At 38.1% G+C, this 15,327-nt stretch overlaps 1 pseudogene; it reads right to left on the reverse strand.

The window, feature by feature from the left end:
- Positions 1-1,289: 1,289 nt before the first annotated feature.
- On the reverse strand, positions 1,290-1,880 carry LOC140507738 (V-type proton ATPase 16 kDa proteolipid subunit c-like; annotated as a pseudogene).
- Between the last annotated feature and the right edge of the window lie 13,447 nt (positions 1,881-15,327).

The raw sequence follows: 15,327 nt of genomic DNA on the forward strand, positions 1-15,327 counted from the left end.
AAGAAATCATAAAGAAAAATATGCCCTGAGGGCCTAGAACCAGTGGGTAAAATAATAATCAAAAGAAACCAATTGTCACCTCCAAAAAGAGACCACAAATTGAAAAAAACAAGTAAAATAGTAGTCAAATTCAAAAATTATCAGATCAAAGAGAGAATACTGAAAGCAGCCAGAAAGAAATAATTCAAATATCATGGAGCCATGGTCAGGATCATGTGGGACACTGCAGTTGCTACATTAAAAGATCAGAAGTTCTGAAATATGATATTGCATAAGGCAAAGGAGCATAGATTACAACCTAGGATCAGCTACCTAGGGAAACTGAGCATAATATTATAGGAAAGCAGATGGTAATTCAGTAAAATAGGGGACTTTCAGACTTTCCTGATGAGAAGATCAGAGCTCAAAAGAAATCAAATGTTCAACTACAAGAATCAAGCAAGGCATGAAAAGGTAAACATGAAAGGAAAAAATGTTATTCAATAAGGGTAAATTGTTTATACTCCTTCATTGGAAGATGGCATTTGCAACTCTTGAGAACTGCATCTTTTGAAAAATAACTTACTTGTTTTCAGTTTTCAAGAAACACTTCCATAAATGTTAAATTATCTCCCTCTCTCTCCATATGTTCTTTTTTTTCCAGTCAGAATTTTATTTGGACACATTACTGGGAGCTCTGGCCCTGTGCTACACAGCATCACTGGAAACACACGTTGACCAAGTTTCCAAATCATACAATTCTTACTGATGTCAGGACACTACAGCAATCTTGAGTTTCAAATAATCACATCCAAGGAATTCTCAGCACTTTCCTTTTAACCCCATAGTGCAATAATCTACCTATAATTAAGATTAATATATAGCATAGAAAATTGAAAATCCTTGCTCCATAAACTTTATGAACATGTCAAATATTTAAAAATAAACAGCTGGTGAAGAGAAAAATGACAATCTAATTCATCTTTATACATGAAGTACTAACAGCAAATGGTTAGGGAGATTGTATGGCTGCCTGGCTCATCCCAAGAGGCCTTGGTCCCAACTAGGCCAGGTTCAGACATCACCCAATCTGGGGCAGTGCTACACAGACAGAAGAGTCACTAAGACATTGTGCATTTACAAGACCAAGTGCCGACTGGAAAACTGCACCAGGTGTCAGGCCATTCCTTCTGGAAAGAATTGGGATGGATGGGGTGGTTCAAGACAGATCTTTACATCATCCTCTTTGGCTGAAGGGGTGAGTGGAGGGAGGAAGAGTTGGGGCACTGGGAAGAAGGGGAAAATAGGGTCTACTTTGTAGCAAGAATGAGGGCACCAATCAGACTGTACAGCCCAAGCACCTCAGCGAAGATCAGAATCAGAATCATCCTCACAAACAGTCAGAGCTGCTGCACTGTCCCCCGAATACTAGCATCACCTACAGTGCCAATGGCAAATTCAACTGCCAGCCCACTCAGGTCCATGATGTGGCTTGCTTCCAGCTGAAGGAAGCTGTTGAACAGGACGATTCTCAGTATCAGAGAGTTGGCAGGGAGTATAGCCACCACCAGACCATAGATAGAAATGATACTAGTCATGATGACAGGAATGATTGACTTCATGATCAGCTCAGGTCACATGACTGACATGGCTGCAATACCAGTGCCATTTTTTGTTGTTCCATATGCTGCATCAAAAGTGCTGAAGACCATGGCAGCCAAGGTGCCCATGATGGCCAAGAAAGATAAGTATTTGGTACTCTCAGATATGTATGTGCCAGGTTGGTAGGCCCAAAAAAGAATAGGGATAGGGGAGGGAGGCAAGGGCATGGGGCTGGGTAGCAGGTAGAGGACTGGAGGGTGGGTAGGAGGATGCATGGCATAAATTCGGGAGACCTCCATACATTCTTATTAAAAGCATTTTCACATTAGTTATGTTGCATAGAAGAATTAAAATGAATTGGATAAACTATGAGAAAAACAAAAATAAAACAAAATATAACAAAAGAGAACATAGACTGCTTCATTCTGCATTCCAGTTTCATAATTCTTTCTCTGGATATGCGTGGCATTTTGCTTCATGAGTCCTTTGGGAATGTTTTAGGTCCTTGCATTGCATAGAAGGGCTTAGTCTATCAGAACAAGTCCTCACAGAAGGTGGAGCCAAGATGGCAGAGTAGAAAGACCCACATACACATAGCTCTGAACCCACAACCCATAGAACATCTGTAGAAAGGAACTCGTGGAAAATTCTGGAGCAGTAGAGGCCACAGAACAGTGGAGCAAAGGAGATTTCTGTTCCAGAGGGACCTGCAAACTTCTCACAAAAGGTCCTTGGCGCAGTGGACTGGGCGCTGGGACTGGGAGCCAAGCACAGCCCTGCCTCGCCCAAGGCACCAAGAGGAGCAGATCCAAGCGGGCTTCAGGGATGGGATCTCCAGCGGCCGCGCGGGTACCTCCACCCACAGGTGATGGGGGTCAGTGAGAGGGTCTCTTTGGTGGGTCAAGAGGGGAGCGGGTTGCCCCCATAACTCAGGCCCCCTCAGGAGGCTACAGCGGAGGCAGGAGCAGACCAAGGCTCCACAAGCAGGCAGGAGCCCAGATCCATTGTTGAAGGTCTCTGCATAAACCCCCTGAGGGAACTGAGCCTGAGAGGCAGCCCTGCCTCCACCTGAGCACCTGAACTTAATCTCACATTGAATAGCAGCCCTGCCCCCACCCAAAGGCCTGAGGCTGGGAAGCAGCATTTGAGTCTCAGACCCCAAGCACTGGGAGGATCCCAGCTGGGGGGAGGGGACAAAAGGGAAGAAAATTTGGAACACAAAATTTTGTTAAAATGAATGTTAAAAGTTAAATAAATAAATTTAAAAAAAGAAAAAGTCCTCACACACTGTGGCTGTTATTGTGTACAATGTTCTGCTGGTTATCCTCATTTCACTCAACATCAGTTTGTATAAGTCTTTTGAGGCCTCCCTGAAGTCTTCCTGCTCATAATTTCTTATAGTACAACAGTATTCCATTACAGGCATTCCTCAATTCATGGGCATCTCCTTGATTTCCAGTTTTTGGCCACCACAAAAAGAGCTGCTATAAATATTTTTGTACATATGGGACACTTTATCATTTTTATGATCTCTTTGGAATACAGTCCTAGAAGAGATATTGCTGGTTCAAAGGGTATGCATATTTTTGTATCCTTTTGGGCATGGTTCCAAATTGTTCTCCAAAATGGTTGGTTCGGCTCACAGTTCCACCAACAATGTTCCAACTTTCCCACATCTTTTCCAACATTTGTCATCTCCCTCTTTTGTCATATTAGTCAATCTGATAGGCGTGATATTAACCACAGAATTACTTTCATTAATATAGCTCTAAACAATAATGATTTAGAGCATGTTTTCATACAACTATAGATAGCTTTAATTTCTTTCTCTGAAAACTTCCTGTTTATGTCCACTGACCATGTGACAATTAGGGAATGACTTGTATTTTTTTTAAATGTGACTCAGTTCTCTATATATTTTTATTTATTTATTTTATTTAACTTTTAACATTCATTTTCACAAAATTTTGGGTTCCAAATTTTCTCCCCTTTTGTCCCCTCCCCTCACCCCAAAGCACCGAGCATTCTAATTGTCCCTATCACCAATCTGCCCTCTCTTCTACCATCCCTCTCTGCCCTTGTCTCCATCTTCTCTTTTGTCCTGTAGGGCCAAATAACTTTCCATACCCATTTACCTGTATTTTTTGTTTCCTAGTAGCAAGAACAGTACTCGACAGTTGTTCCTAAAACTTTGGGTTCCAACTTCTCTTCCTCTGTCCCTCCTGACCCCTTCCCTTTGGAAGGCAAGCAATTCAATATAGGTCAAATCTGTGTAGTTTTGCAAATGACTTCCATAATAGTCGTGTTGTATAAGACTAACTATATTTCCCTCCATCCTATCCTGTCCCCCATTACTTCTATTCTCTCTTTTGATCCTGTTCCTCCACGTGAGTGTTGACCTCAAATTGCTCCCTCCTCCCCATGCCCTCCCTTCCATCATCCCTCCCACCCTGCTTATCCCCTTTACCCCCACTTTCCTGTATTGTAAGATAGGTTTTCATACCAAAACGAGTATGCATTTTATTCCTTCCTTTAGTGGAATGTAATGAGAGTAAACTGTATGTTTTTCTCTCACCTCCCCTCTTTTTCCCTCCACTAAAAAGTCTTTTGCTTGCCTCTTTCATGAGAGATAATTTGCCCCATTCCATTTCTCCCTTTCTCCTCCCAATATATTTCTCTCTCACTGCTTGATTTCATTTAAGATATGATCCCATCCTCTTCAATTCACTCTGTGCACTCTGTCTCTATGTGTGTGTGCGTGTGCGTGTGCATGTGTGTGTGTGTAATCCCACCCAGTACCCAGATACTGAAAAGTTTCAAGAGTTATAAATATTGTCTTTCTATGTAGGAATGTAAACAGTTCAACTTTGTAAGTTCCTTATGACTTCTCTTTGCTGTTCACCTTTTCATGCTTCTCTTCATTCTTGTGTTTGAAAGTCAAATTTTCTTTTCAGCTCTGGTCTTTTCCTCAAGAATGCTTGAAAGTCCTCTATTTCACTGAAAGACCAATTTTTCCCCTGAAGTATTATACTCAGTTTTGCTGGGTAGGTGATTCTTGGTTTTAGTCCTAGTTCCTTTGATGTATGGAATATCCTATTCCATGCCTTTTGATCCCTTAATGTAGAAGCTGTTAGATCTTGTGTTATCCTGATTATATTTCCACAGTACTTGAATTGTTTCTTTCTAGCTGCTTGCAATATGTTCTCCTTGACCTGGGGACTCTGGAATTTGGCCACAATGTTCCTAGGAGTTTCTCTTTTTGGATCTCTTTCAGGTGGTGATCTGTGGATTCTTTCAATATTTATTTTGCCCTCTGGTTCTAGAATGTCAGGGCAGGTTTCCTTGATAATTTCATGAAAGATGATGTCTAGGCTCTTTTTTTGATCATGGCTTTCAGGAAGTCTCATAATTTTTAAATTGTCTCTCCTGGATCTATTCTCCAGGTCAGTTGTTTTTCCAATGAGATATTTCACATTATCTTCCATTTTTTCATTCTTTTGGTTTTGTTTTGTGATTTCTTGGTTTCTCATAAAGTCATTAGCCTCCATCTGTTCCATTCTAATTTTGAAAGAACTATTTTCTTCAGTGAGCTTTTGAACCTCCTTTTCCATTTGGCTAATTCTTTTTAAGCATTCTTCTCCTCATTGGCTTTTTGAACCTGTTTTGCCAGTTGAGTTAGCCTATTTTTCAAGGTGTTATTTTCTTCAGCATTTTTTTGGGTCTCCTTTAGCAGGGTGTAGACCTGCTTTTCATGCTTTTCTTTCATCTCTCTCTTTTCTCTTCCCAGTTTTTCCTCCACCTCTCTAACTTCACTTTTAAAATCTTTTTTGAGCTCTTCCATAGCCTGAGCCCATTGGGTGGGCTGGGACACAGAAGCCTTGATTTCTGTGTCTTTGCCTGATGGTAAGCATTGTTCTTCCTCATCAGAAAGGAAGGGAGGATCTGTTTACCAAGAAAGTAACCTTCTATAGTCTTATTTTTTTCCCCTTTTCTGGGCATTTTCAGAGCCAGTGACTTGACTTCTTGGGTATTCTCTTCACACCCACTTTGCCTCCAGATCAGCCCAGCCAGCAGTTGGGGTCTGAGATTGAAATGTTGCTTCCCAGCCTCAGGGCTTTGGATGAGGGCAAGGCTGGTATTCAGGGTGAGATTAAGTTCAGGTGCTCAGGTGGGGGCAGGGCCGCCTCTTAGGCTCAGTTCCCTCAGGGGGTTTATGCAGAGACCTTCAACAATGGATCCAGGCTCCTGCCTGCTTGGGGAGCCCTGGTCTGCTGCTGCCTCTGTTGCTGCCTCCCGAGGGGCCCTGAGTTATGGGGGGACCCCACTCCCCTCTTGGCAAGCAGAGAAGACCCGCTCACCAACCTTTGTGGCCTGTGGGTGAAGGGACCTGCACGGCCGCTGGAGATTCTGTCCCTTAAGCCTGCTAGGATCTGTTCCTCTTAGTGCCTTGTGGCCAAGGCAGGACTGGGCTTGGCTCTGGGTCCAGGGTGCAACAGACCTTTTGAGAGAGGTTTTCAGGGCTCTCTGGAACAGAAATCTCCTCTGCTCCACAGTTCTGTGGCTTCTGCTGCTCCAGAATTTGTTGGGAGTTCTTCTTTACAGATATTTTATGGGCTGTGGGTTCAGAGCTAGCATATGTGTGTCTTTCTACTCCACCATCTTGGCTCCACCCCCAGTTCTCTATATATTTTAGAAATGACACCTTTATCCCAGGCACTAGTTGCAAAAATTCTTTCCCATTTTTCTTCTTCCCTGCTAACACTGGTTGCATTGGCTTTACTTGTGCAATACCTTTTCAATTTAGTATGATCAAATTTATCCATATTGCACTTCATAATGTTTTCTCAATATTGTTTGGTTATAAACTTCTCTGTTCTCCATAAATCTGACATACACTAGTACTTCCTTGCCTAATTTGTTTATTGTATTAGCCTTTATACCTAGATCATGCTTTCATTTGGACTTTGTTCTTGTGTATGATGTCAATCATTGGTCTATGTCCATTTTATGCTACATTGTTATCTAGTTTTCCCAGTAGTTTTTGTCAAACAGTGAATTCTTAACTCACAAACTGGGGTCCTATTAAGCAGTGGACTGCTATATTCATTGACTATTGTGTCTTGAGTACCTAACATATTCCACTGATGTACCCCTCCTTTTCTTAGCCACTACCAAGTGGTTTTGATGATTGTTGTTTTACAATACAATTTGAGTTCTGGTGGAGTTAGGTCACCTTCGGTAGCATTTCTATTCATTAATTTCTTTGACATTTTGGACTTATTGTTCTTCCAGGTAAATTCTAGTGTTATTTTGTCTTGCTCAAGAAAATAACTTTCTGACAGTTTGATTGGTATGACACTGAATAGCTAAATTAATTTAGGTAGAATTGTCTTTAATTATATTAGCTCAGTCTACTCATGAGGAACTAATGTTTTTCCACTTACTTAGATCTGACTTCATATGTGTGAAAAGCATTCTGTAATTTTGTTCATATAGCTCTTGAGTTTCTTTTGGCAGGTAGACTCCCAGATATTTTATAGGGTCTACCATAGCTTTAAATGGGATTTATCTTCCTATTTCTTGCTGCTGGGCTTTGTTATTAATATATAGAAATGCAGATGATTTATGTGGGTTTATTTTGTAACCTACAACTTTGCCAATGTTGTTCATTATTTAAAGTAGTTTTTTACTTGATTCTGTAGGCTTCCCTGAGTGTATCATCATATCATCTGCAAAGAGTGATGACTTGGTTTCTTCTTTGTCTATTCTAATTTCTTCATTTTTTTTTCTCATTGCTAAAGCTAATATTTCTGGTATCATATTGAATAACAGTGGTGATAATGGGCATCCTTGTTTCACCACTGATCTTTTTGGAGATAGTTCTTGCTTATCTGCATTACATATAATGATTGCTGATGGTTTTAGGTAGATACCACCTATTATATTAAGAAAGGCTTCATTTATTCCTGTGCTTTCCAATGTTTTCAATAGGAAGGGGGGTTGTATTTTGTCATAATTTACTTTTGTTATAATTTACCTTTTTTCCTGAATCTATTGAGATAATCATATGGTTTCTGTTAGTTTTGTTGTTGATATGATCAATGATGTCACATTTTTCCTGGTATTGAACCCGCTCGGCTTTCCTGGTATAAACCCTACATGATTATAATATATCATTCTATTGTTAAGTTGCTGTATTCTTTTTGCTAACATCTTATTTAAAATTTTTGCATCTGTATTCATTAGAGAAACTGGTCTATAATTTTCTTTTTCTGTTTCAACTCTCCTTGGTTTAGATACCAGAATCACATTTGTAACATAAAAAGTTTTGTAGGACTCCAGTAATTTTTCCAAATGGTCTATGTAGTATTGGAATTTACTTGTTCTTTAAATATTTGATAGAATTCATTTGTGAATCATATGGCCCTGAATATTTTTTCCTAGGGAGTTCATTGATGGCTTGTTCAGTTTCTTTTTCTGAGATGGGGCTATTAAAGTATTTAAGTTTCTCCTTTGTTAATCTGAGCAATTTATTACTTTTAAATATCCATCCACGTCACTTAGACTGTCAAATAGGGGCGTACAGTTGGAAAAAGTAATTTCTAATTGTTGTTTGAATTTCCTCCTTGTTGGAGGTGAATTCACCCTTTTCATTTTTGATACTGGTAATTTGGTTTTCTTCTTTCTTTTTAGTGAAATGAACCAAAGATTTCTCAATTTCATTGGTTTTTCAAAAAAAAAAAAACAACTGTTAGTTATATTTATTAGTTCAGTAGTTTTTTTTTTTTAATTTAAATTTCACTAATCTTTCCTTTGGTTTTCAATATTTTAAATCAGGTATTTACTTAGGGGTTTTCAGTTTGTTCTTTTTCAGTCCTTTTCAGCTACATGCCCAATTCATTGATCTCTTGTTTCTCTATTTTATTCATGTAGGCTTTCAATGATAAAACACTTCCCTTATGAATTGCATTCACAGCATCCCATAAGTTTTGGTAGGTTGTCTCATCATCCTCGTTCCCTTGAATGACGTTATTGAGTGCTTCTGTGATTGTTATTTATCCCACTCAATCTTTGGGATTAGAATATTTAGTTTCTAATTAATTTTTGGTCTCTCTTTCCATGGACTTTTATTACATGCAATTGCATTATTATCTGAGAAGGATGCTTTGATTATCTTTCTCTTCTGCACTGGATTTTGAGGTTTTAATGACCTAGTATGTGGTGAAGTTTGGTGTGTATATATATATATATGCCATGTACCACTGAGAAAAAGATATATTCCTTTTTATCCCCATTCAATTTTCTCCCAAGAAGTATAACATCTACCTTATCCAGAGTTCTTTTCATCTCCTCATGTTCTTTCTTCTTTATTTTGAAGTTAGATTTATCAAGTTCAGATAAGGGAGGTTGAGGTCTCCCAGTATAGTTTTGCTGTCCAGTTCTTCCTGTAGTTCTCTTAACTTCTCCTCCAACAATTTGTATGCTATACCACTTGGTACATATATGTTTAGTAATGATATTGCTTCATTGTCTATGGTGCTTTTAAGCAGGACAGAGTTACCTTCCTTACCTCTTTTGATTAGATCTATTTCTGTTTTTACTTTGTTTGAGATCAAGATTGCTACCCCTGCTTTTTATACATCAGCTGAAACATAATACATTCTACTCCAACCTTTTACCTTTACCCTGTGTGTATTCCCGTTTCAAATGTGTTTCTTGTAAACAACACAACGTTGGATTATTGTTTTTAATCCATTCTGCTATTTGCCTCCATTTTATGGGAGAGTTCATCCCATAGACATTCACAGTTATGTTTACTCTATGTGTCTTTCTCTCCATCCTCTTTCCCCCATTTATGCTTTTAGTTCTCCCATCCCCTCCACAATAGAGTTTTAATTTTTGAACACTGCTTCCTTCAGTCTTCCTTCTCTTCTATCAATACCCACCCTTTTAGTCCCCTTTTCCCTTAAGACTTCTTCCCTCCCTTTTATCACTCCCTCCCTTTTCTTTCCCCTTTCCCCTTTCCCCTCCTACTTCTCATATTGAAAGTTAAATTTCTATAGTTAACTGAGTTTGTTGTTCTCTCCTTGAACCAAATCAGATGAGAGTAAATCTTAAACAGTGCTCATCTTCCTCCACTCTTTTCCTCTACTTTAATATGTTTTTGTGACTCTTCCTGTTATATAATTTACTTTTCTCTGCCTCCTCCTTTTCACAACTTCCATTACAATCCCTTCACACCATTAGATCACATTTTCTATTGTCACATCAATTAATGTATACCCACTCCCTCTGTCAATGTATATGCCTATTTTATTTTTAATTATTAATTAATTTATTTGTATTCAGTTTTCTACAATCACTTCCATAAATCTTAGCTTTTCTCCCCGTCCTTCACCTGTCCTTGTCCCCTCCTTCCCTCCTCCTCCCTGAGATAGTGTGCAATCTTGGTCTTCTTGCTAAATGCTTTCTTACTAAATACATTTTCACCTTGGTCATTTTGCATGGAAGAATCAAATAATGGGAGAAACCATGAAAAAACAAAATAAAGCAAAATAGATGAGAAAATAATCTGCTTCATTCAGCAGTCCAATTCCATCATGTTTTTTGTGTGAATGTGAATGGCATTTTGCCTCACAAGCCATTGGGGAATTTTTTAGGAACTTGCATTGCTGCAAAATCTAAGTCTTCCAGAAATATTCCTCACACACTGTGGTTGTTGTTGTGCGCAAAGTTGTCCTGGTTCTGCTCCTTTCGCTCAATATCAGTTCATATAAGTCCTTCCAGGACTCTCTGAAGGCTTCCTGTTCTTCACTTCTTATAGCACAATGCTATTCCATTACATTCATATACCACAACTTGTTCAGTCATTCCCCAACTCATGGGTATCCCCTCGATTTCCAGTTATTGGCCACTACAAAGAGAGCAGCTATAAATATTTTTGTGCATGTATAACTCTTTCCCATTTTTATGATCTCTTTGGAATACAGTCCCAGGAGCTCAATTGCTGGTCAAAGGATACGTGCATTTTTGTAGCCTTTCAGGCATATTTCCAAATGCTCTCCAGAATGGTTGGATCAGCTCACAGCACCACCAGCAATGAATTAGTGTTCCAACTCTCCCACATCTTCTCCCACATTTGTCATCTTATTTTGTCGTGTTTATCAATCTGATAGGTGTGATGTGGTACCTCAGAATTGCTTTGATTTGTATCTCTATAATTAATAGTGATTTAGAGCATTTTTTCATATGACTATAGATAGCTTTATTTTCTTCTTCCGAAAATTGTCTGTTCATATCCTTTGACCATTTATCAATTGAGGAATGATTTCTATTCTTATACATTTGACTTAGTTCTCTATATATTTTTGAAATAAGGCTTTTATCATGGACACTAATTGCAACAATTTTTTCCCAGTTTTAAGCTTCCCTCCTAATCTTGCTTGCACTGGATTTGTTTGTGCAAAAACTTTTCAATTTAATGTAATCAAAATTATCCATTTTGCACTTTATTATGCTTGCTATCTCTTGTTTGGTCAAAAATTTCTCAATTCTCTACAAATCTGACAAATACACTATTTCTTGTTCTCGTAATTTGTTTAAAGTATCAATCTTTATACTTCAATCATGTCTCCATTTTGACTTTATTGTTGTATACGGTGTCTGTCATTGGTCTATGTCCAGTTTCTGCCACAGTTTTATCCAATTTCCCCAGCAGTTGTTGCCAAAGAATGAGTTCTGATCCCAGAAGCTAGTGTCCTTTGGTTTATCAGACAGTGGATTGCTTTATTCATTAACTATTGAGTCTTAGTTACATAACCTATTGCACTGTTCCATCCCTCTTTTTCATAGCCAATATCAAGGGGTTTTGATGATTGCTGCTTTATCATACAAGTTGAGATCTGTTAAGACTAGGACACCTTCTCTAGCATTTCTTTTCAGTAGTTCCCCTGGTATTTCGGATATTTTCTTCTTCCAGATGAATTTTGATATTTTAAGAAAAGAAGATTAAAGATAAACTAAAAAGGACTACTCTTTTTTTTTTTTACCTCATTCTATTATCAGAGACAATGAAATTTAGATTCAAAGGGAAGGAAGAACATAAAATCTTAAAAGAATAAGCTTCCATGATTGATCATGATTTCAGGTCCTTTTATAAAATGAATGGTTTGTGATCATCTATAAAGAAGAAAGCATGGTAAGACCCAACGGATTAAATGCACATGGGGTAAATGAGGACAAAAGGGACAGAAAACTCTCAAGAGCAAAATTCTGCAATCACACAGAATAATTTTTTATCAAACAGTACAAAAGAGAGTTATCTACAAGGACTGATGTGGATGTGTGTATAATCTACTAACAAAGTTAAATTTTTAAATCATATATAGAAAAAATGGAAGCAAAGTCAAGTAACAAAGCATGAATCTTCAAGTAATGCATAGTACTGCAAGAATAATCTGAGAAGTGCTAAAGGTCACAATAAGCTGAGGCTGACAAGAAAATCTAAGGACAACCAAAGAGTGATATTTTTTTTATACTTCTGTTTTTAACTAGACTGTGGTCATAAGAATGATCAAAATGGTCTAGGATTGCAGCTGAGGTTGATCAGATGATGACAATAGAAGTCAAAGTGGCTCAATTCTTAACTATAATTTTGGGTGCTGAAAGAATTGGAGCATGTGGTTTGTCAGTCATTAATACTGATGCCAAAAATTATCACAATTTTGAGAGGTACTCCAAAAATGAAGGAAAAATATTGCTACAATTTTCAACCAATAAGTATTTATTAAACACTTAGTATGTCTCAAGTATTGTGCTCAACAATGGATTTACAAAGATAGCAATGGAATGTCTTGTCCTCTCAAACTGGTTACATTTCCATTGAGGGAAACAACATATGCAAAATACAAAGAAAACAAATGTAGACTTCATGAAAACTAGGTATATGCAGTTGTGAAAATCAGGGAAAGGCTCATGTGGGAGATAGCATTTGGGCTGACCTTTGAAGAAATTCAGAAAGTCTAAGAGGCAAAGATAAGGAGGGAGTTCCAGGCATGGAGTATAACTGAAATAAAGGTAAGAAAATGGAATATCAATTGTCATAAGCAAGGAAGAGTGAAACAGCAAATTTGGTTCCATGTTGTGCATACAATGGGATGCAATGTTTAATTAATCTGGTAAAATACATTGGTGTGAGGTTTTGAAAGTCTTTAAACACCCAATAAAGAAATTTGTATTTGATCTTAAATTAGCTCCTGTAGACTAATGAGCAGAAGTATGACAGTGTCAGATTTGTAATTAAGAAATATTACCTTAAATATAAATTTTAACTGAAAGAAAACATAATTTGCAAAATATAGACTATTGAGTTTGCTATCAGTAAATCAACATACAATTATTTAGCCTTTATTTTATGCTAAACACTGTGTTAGGCAATCAGAATAGAAAGAGAAATAAAAAAATTCCCCGTCTTCATACAACTCATTCTAAAGGAGAATACAACATGAAAAAACCATATACATACAGGACTATGTACATACCTTCTATAAGAAGGTAAATTGGAGACAATCTCAAAGGAACAGCACTAGCATTAAGGGGTAGAGGGAAAATTTTCTTGCTGAAGGGGACATTTTAGTTAAAGCTTGAAGTAAAACAGAAAGAAAAAATTCTTAAGCACCTACTATGTGCTAAGTAAAGCGTTAAGCACTTTATAAATGTTACCTCATTTTGAGGAGTGAAAGAATTTCAGCTGTTGGGGATAGCCACCGAGAATTCACAGAATCAGGAGACAAAGAATCATGTTCAAGGAGCAATAAGTGGAACAATTATCTATTTAATAGTGTACATGGAGGCAAGTCAAAAGTAAGAAGGCTGGAAAAGTAAGAAAGGGCCCTGCTCTAAAGGGTTTTAAAAGCGAAACAGTTGATTTTACATTTGATCCTAGAGATAACAGGTACACCAAAGATTTGGAAGGGGTGGTAGAAGTGAATGGAGGGAGGATAGTATGATTACAAATGTGCTTTAAGAAGATAGGAGCTAAATAAACAGTATGGAGGGGAGAGTCCTGAAGCATGATGATCAATCAATGAGTACAACAGTGTAAGTGTGAGGTGATGAGGACCTGGACGAGGGTACTTTGTTCCTGGAAAAAAGTACTAGAATACATTAGTTAAGAAATAGTCAATTTCTAGAAAAGAAAATAAAGATCACATAGAGGCAACATGGCATTGACAAGGACAGATCTGCAAGATGAACCTTATTTTTTGATAGTTTTAATATTCTGGTAGGTGAGGGAGTAGCAGAGATTTGAGTGAAAGATGTCCTCCAGGGAATTGAACATCTCTCAAGTGGAGGAAGAGGACCTCCATTCTCCCATTGTCTCACCCTTCACCCCCTCCCAAGGGAGGGAGAGAAGTGAAGGATTCAAGGATAGTCTAGACACTAATGTAGTTACAGAAGTCAATACATGGTGAAGACATGCCCTTCCCCTGTTTCTCCCTCCCCCTCCTCCCACCAGACCCACTAGTCTGAGGTGGGATCTCTCAGCATCATGAACAAATCAGAGATCACAGACTTTCCACTGCCAAGCATAGAAAGACCAAGAAACCCAAACCTGGAAATCCAGACTGACATGGAACAGGATTCCAGGGTGTGCCCAAACCTGTCCCCAGAATATCAGTCGGACAGCCCAAAGAAAGTAAAAGAAAAGAAAGGAACAAGAGGCATGAAAGACCTGAAAATAAAATGCAAGAAAAAGGAAGTTGGAGGGAAAGACAAGGCCTTTAGGGTGATCTGGGTTGAGGGGCATTATGGGAATGATTGGTGGTTAGTGTTGCACACAGATAACCTATATGAAATGGGTCATCTTTAGGGATGGGGAAGAGAACCTGGCACTGTCAAAGGAAAACAATTTCAAACATTGTCTTCATATGCCAATGGGGAAGAAAAGTAAAATATCACCTACAAAAAAAGAAAGAATGACTCCAAAAGCCTATGAACAGTCCCCAAAGGGCATAGAAAGCCCTCATATGAGACATGGTAGTCCTCCCTGAATACCCCATACATGCAACTCTCACTTTTGTCTCCAAGAAGCTCTAACATGTAAGTGGCCACAGCCCAGTAAAACTACCTTGACATAGAAAAGAAGCCAAAAACTGAGAAACAATTTTTAAGACCAGTATCTCTGATAAAGGCCTCATTTCTAAAACATATAGAGAACTGACCCAAATTTATAAGAATACAAGTAATACCAAAATTGATAAATGGTCATAGGATATGAGCTGACAGTTTCCAGAGAAAAAAATTAAAGGTATCTATAATCACAAGAAAAAGTGCTCTAAATCACTCTTGAATAGAGAAATGCAAATAAAAACCAGTCTGAAATACCACATCACACCTATCAGATTGGCTTACATAACAAAACGAGAAAATCATAAATCTTGGAGATGTGGGCAAATTGTTGGTGGAGCTGTGAACTGATTGAAACATTCTGCAGAACAATTTGGAACTATGTCCAAAAGGCTATAAAATTGTACATATTCTTTGACCAAGAAATACCACTTCTAGGACTGCATCCCAGAAATATCATGGAAATGGGAAAAGGAGCCACATGTACAAAACTATTTATAGCAGCCCTTTTTGTGGTAGCAAAATATTGGAAATTGCGGGGATATCCATCAATTGGGGAATGGCTGAACTAGTTATGGTGGATTGATGTAATGAATTATTACTGTGTTATAAGAAATG

This window comes from Notamacropus eugenii, chromosome 5 (genome assembly GCF_028372415.1).
Source record: "Notamacropus eugenii isolate mMacEug1 chromosome 5, mMacEug1.pri_v2, whole genome shotgun sequence".
In the NCBI taxonomy this organism is placed as follows: domain Eukaryota; kingdom Metazoa; phylum Chordata; class Mammalia; order Diprotodontia; family Macropodidae; genus Notamacropus; species Notamacropus eugenii.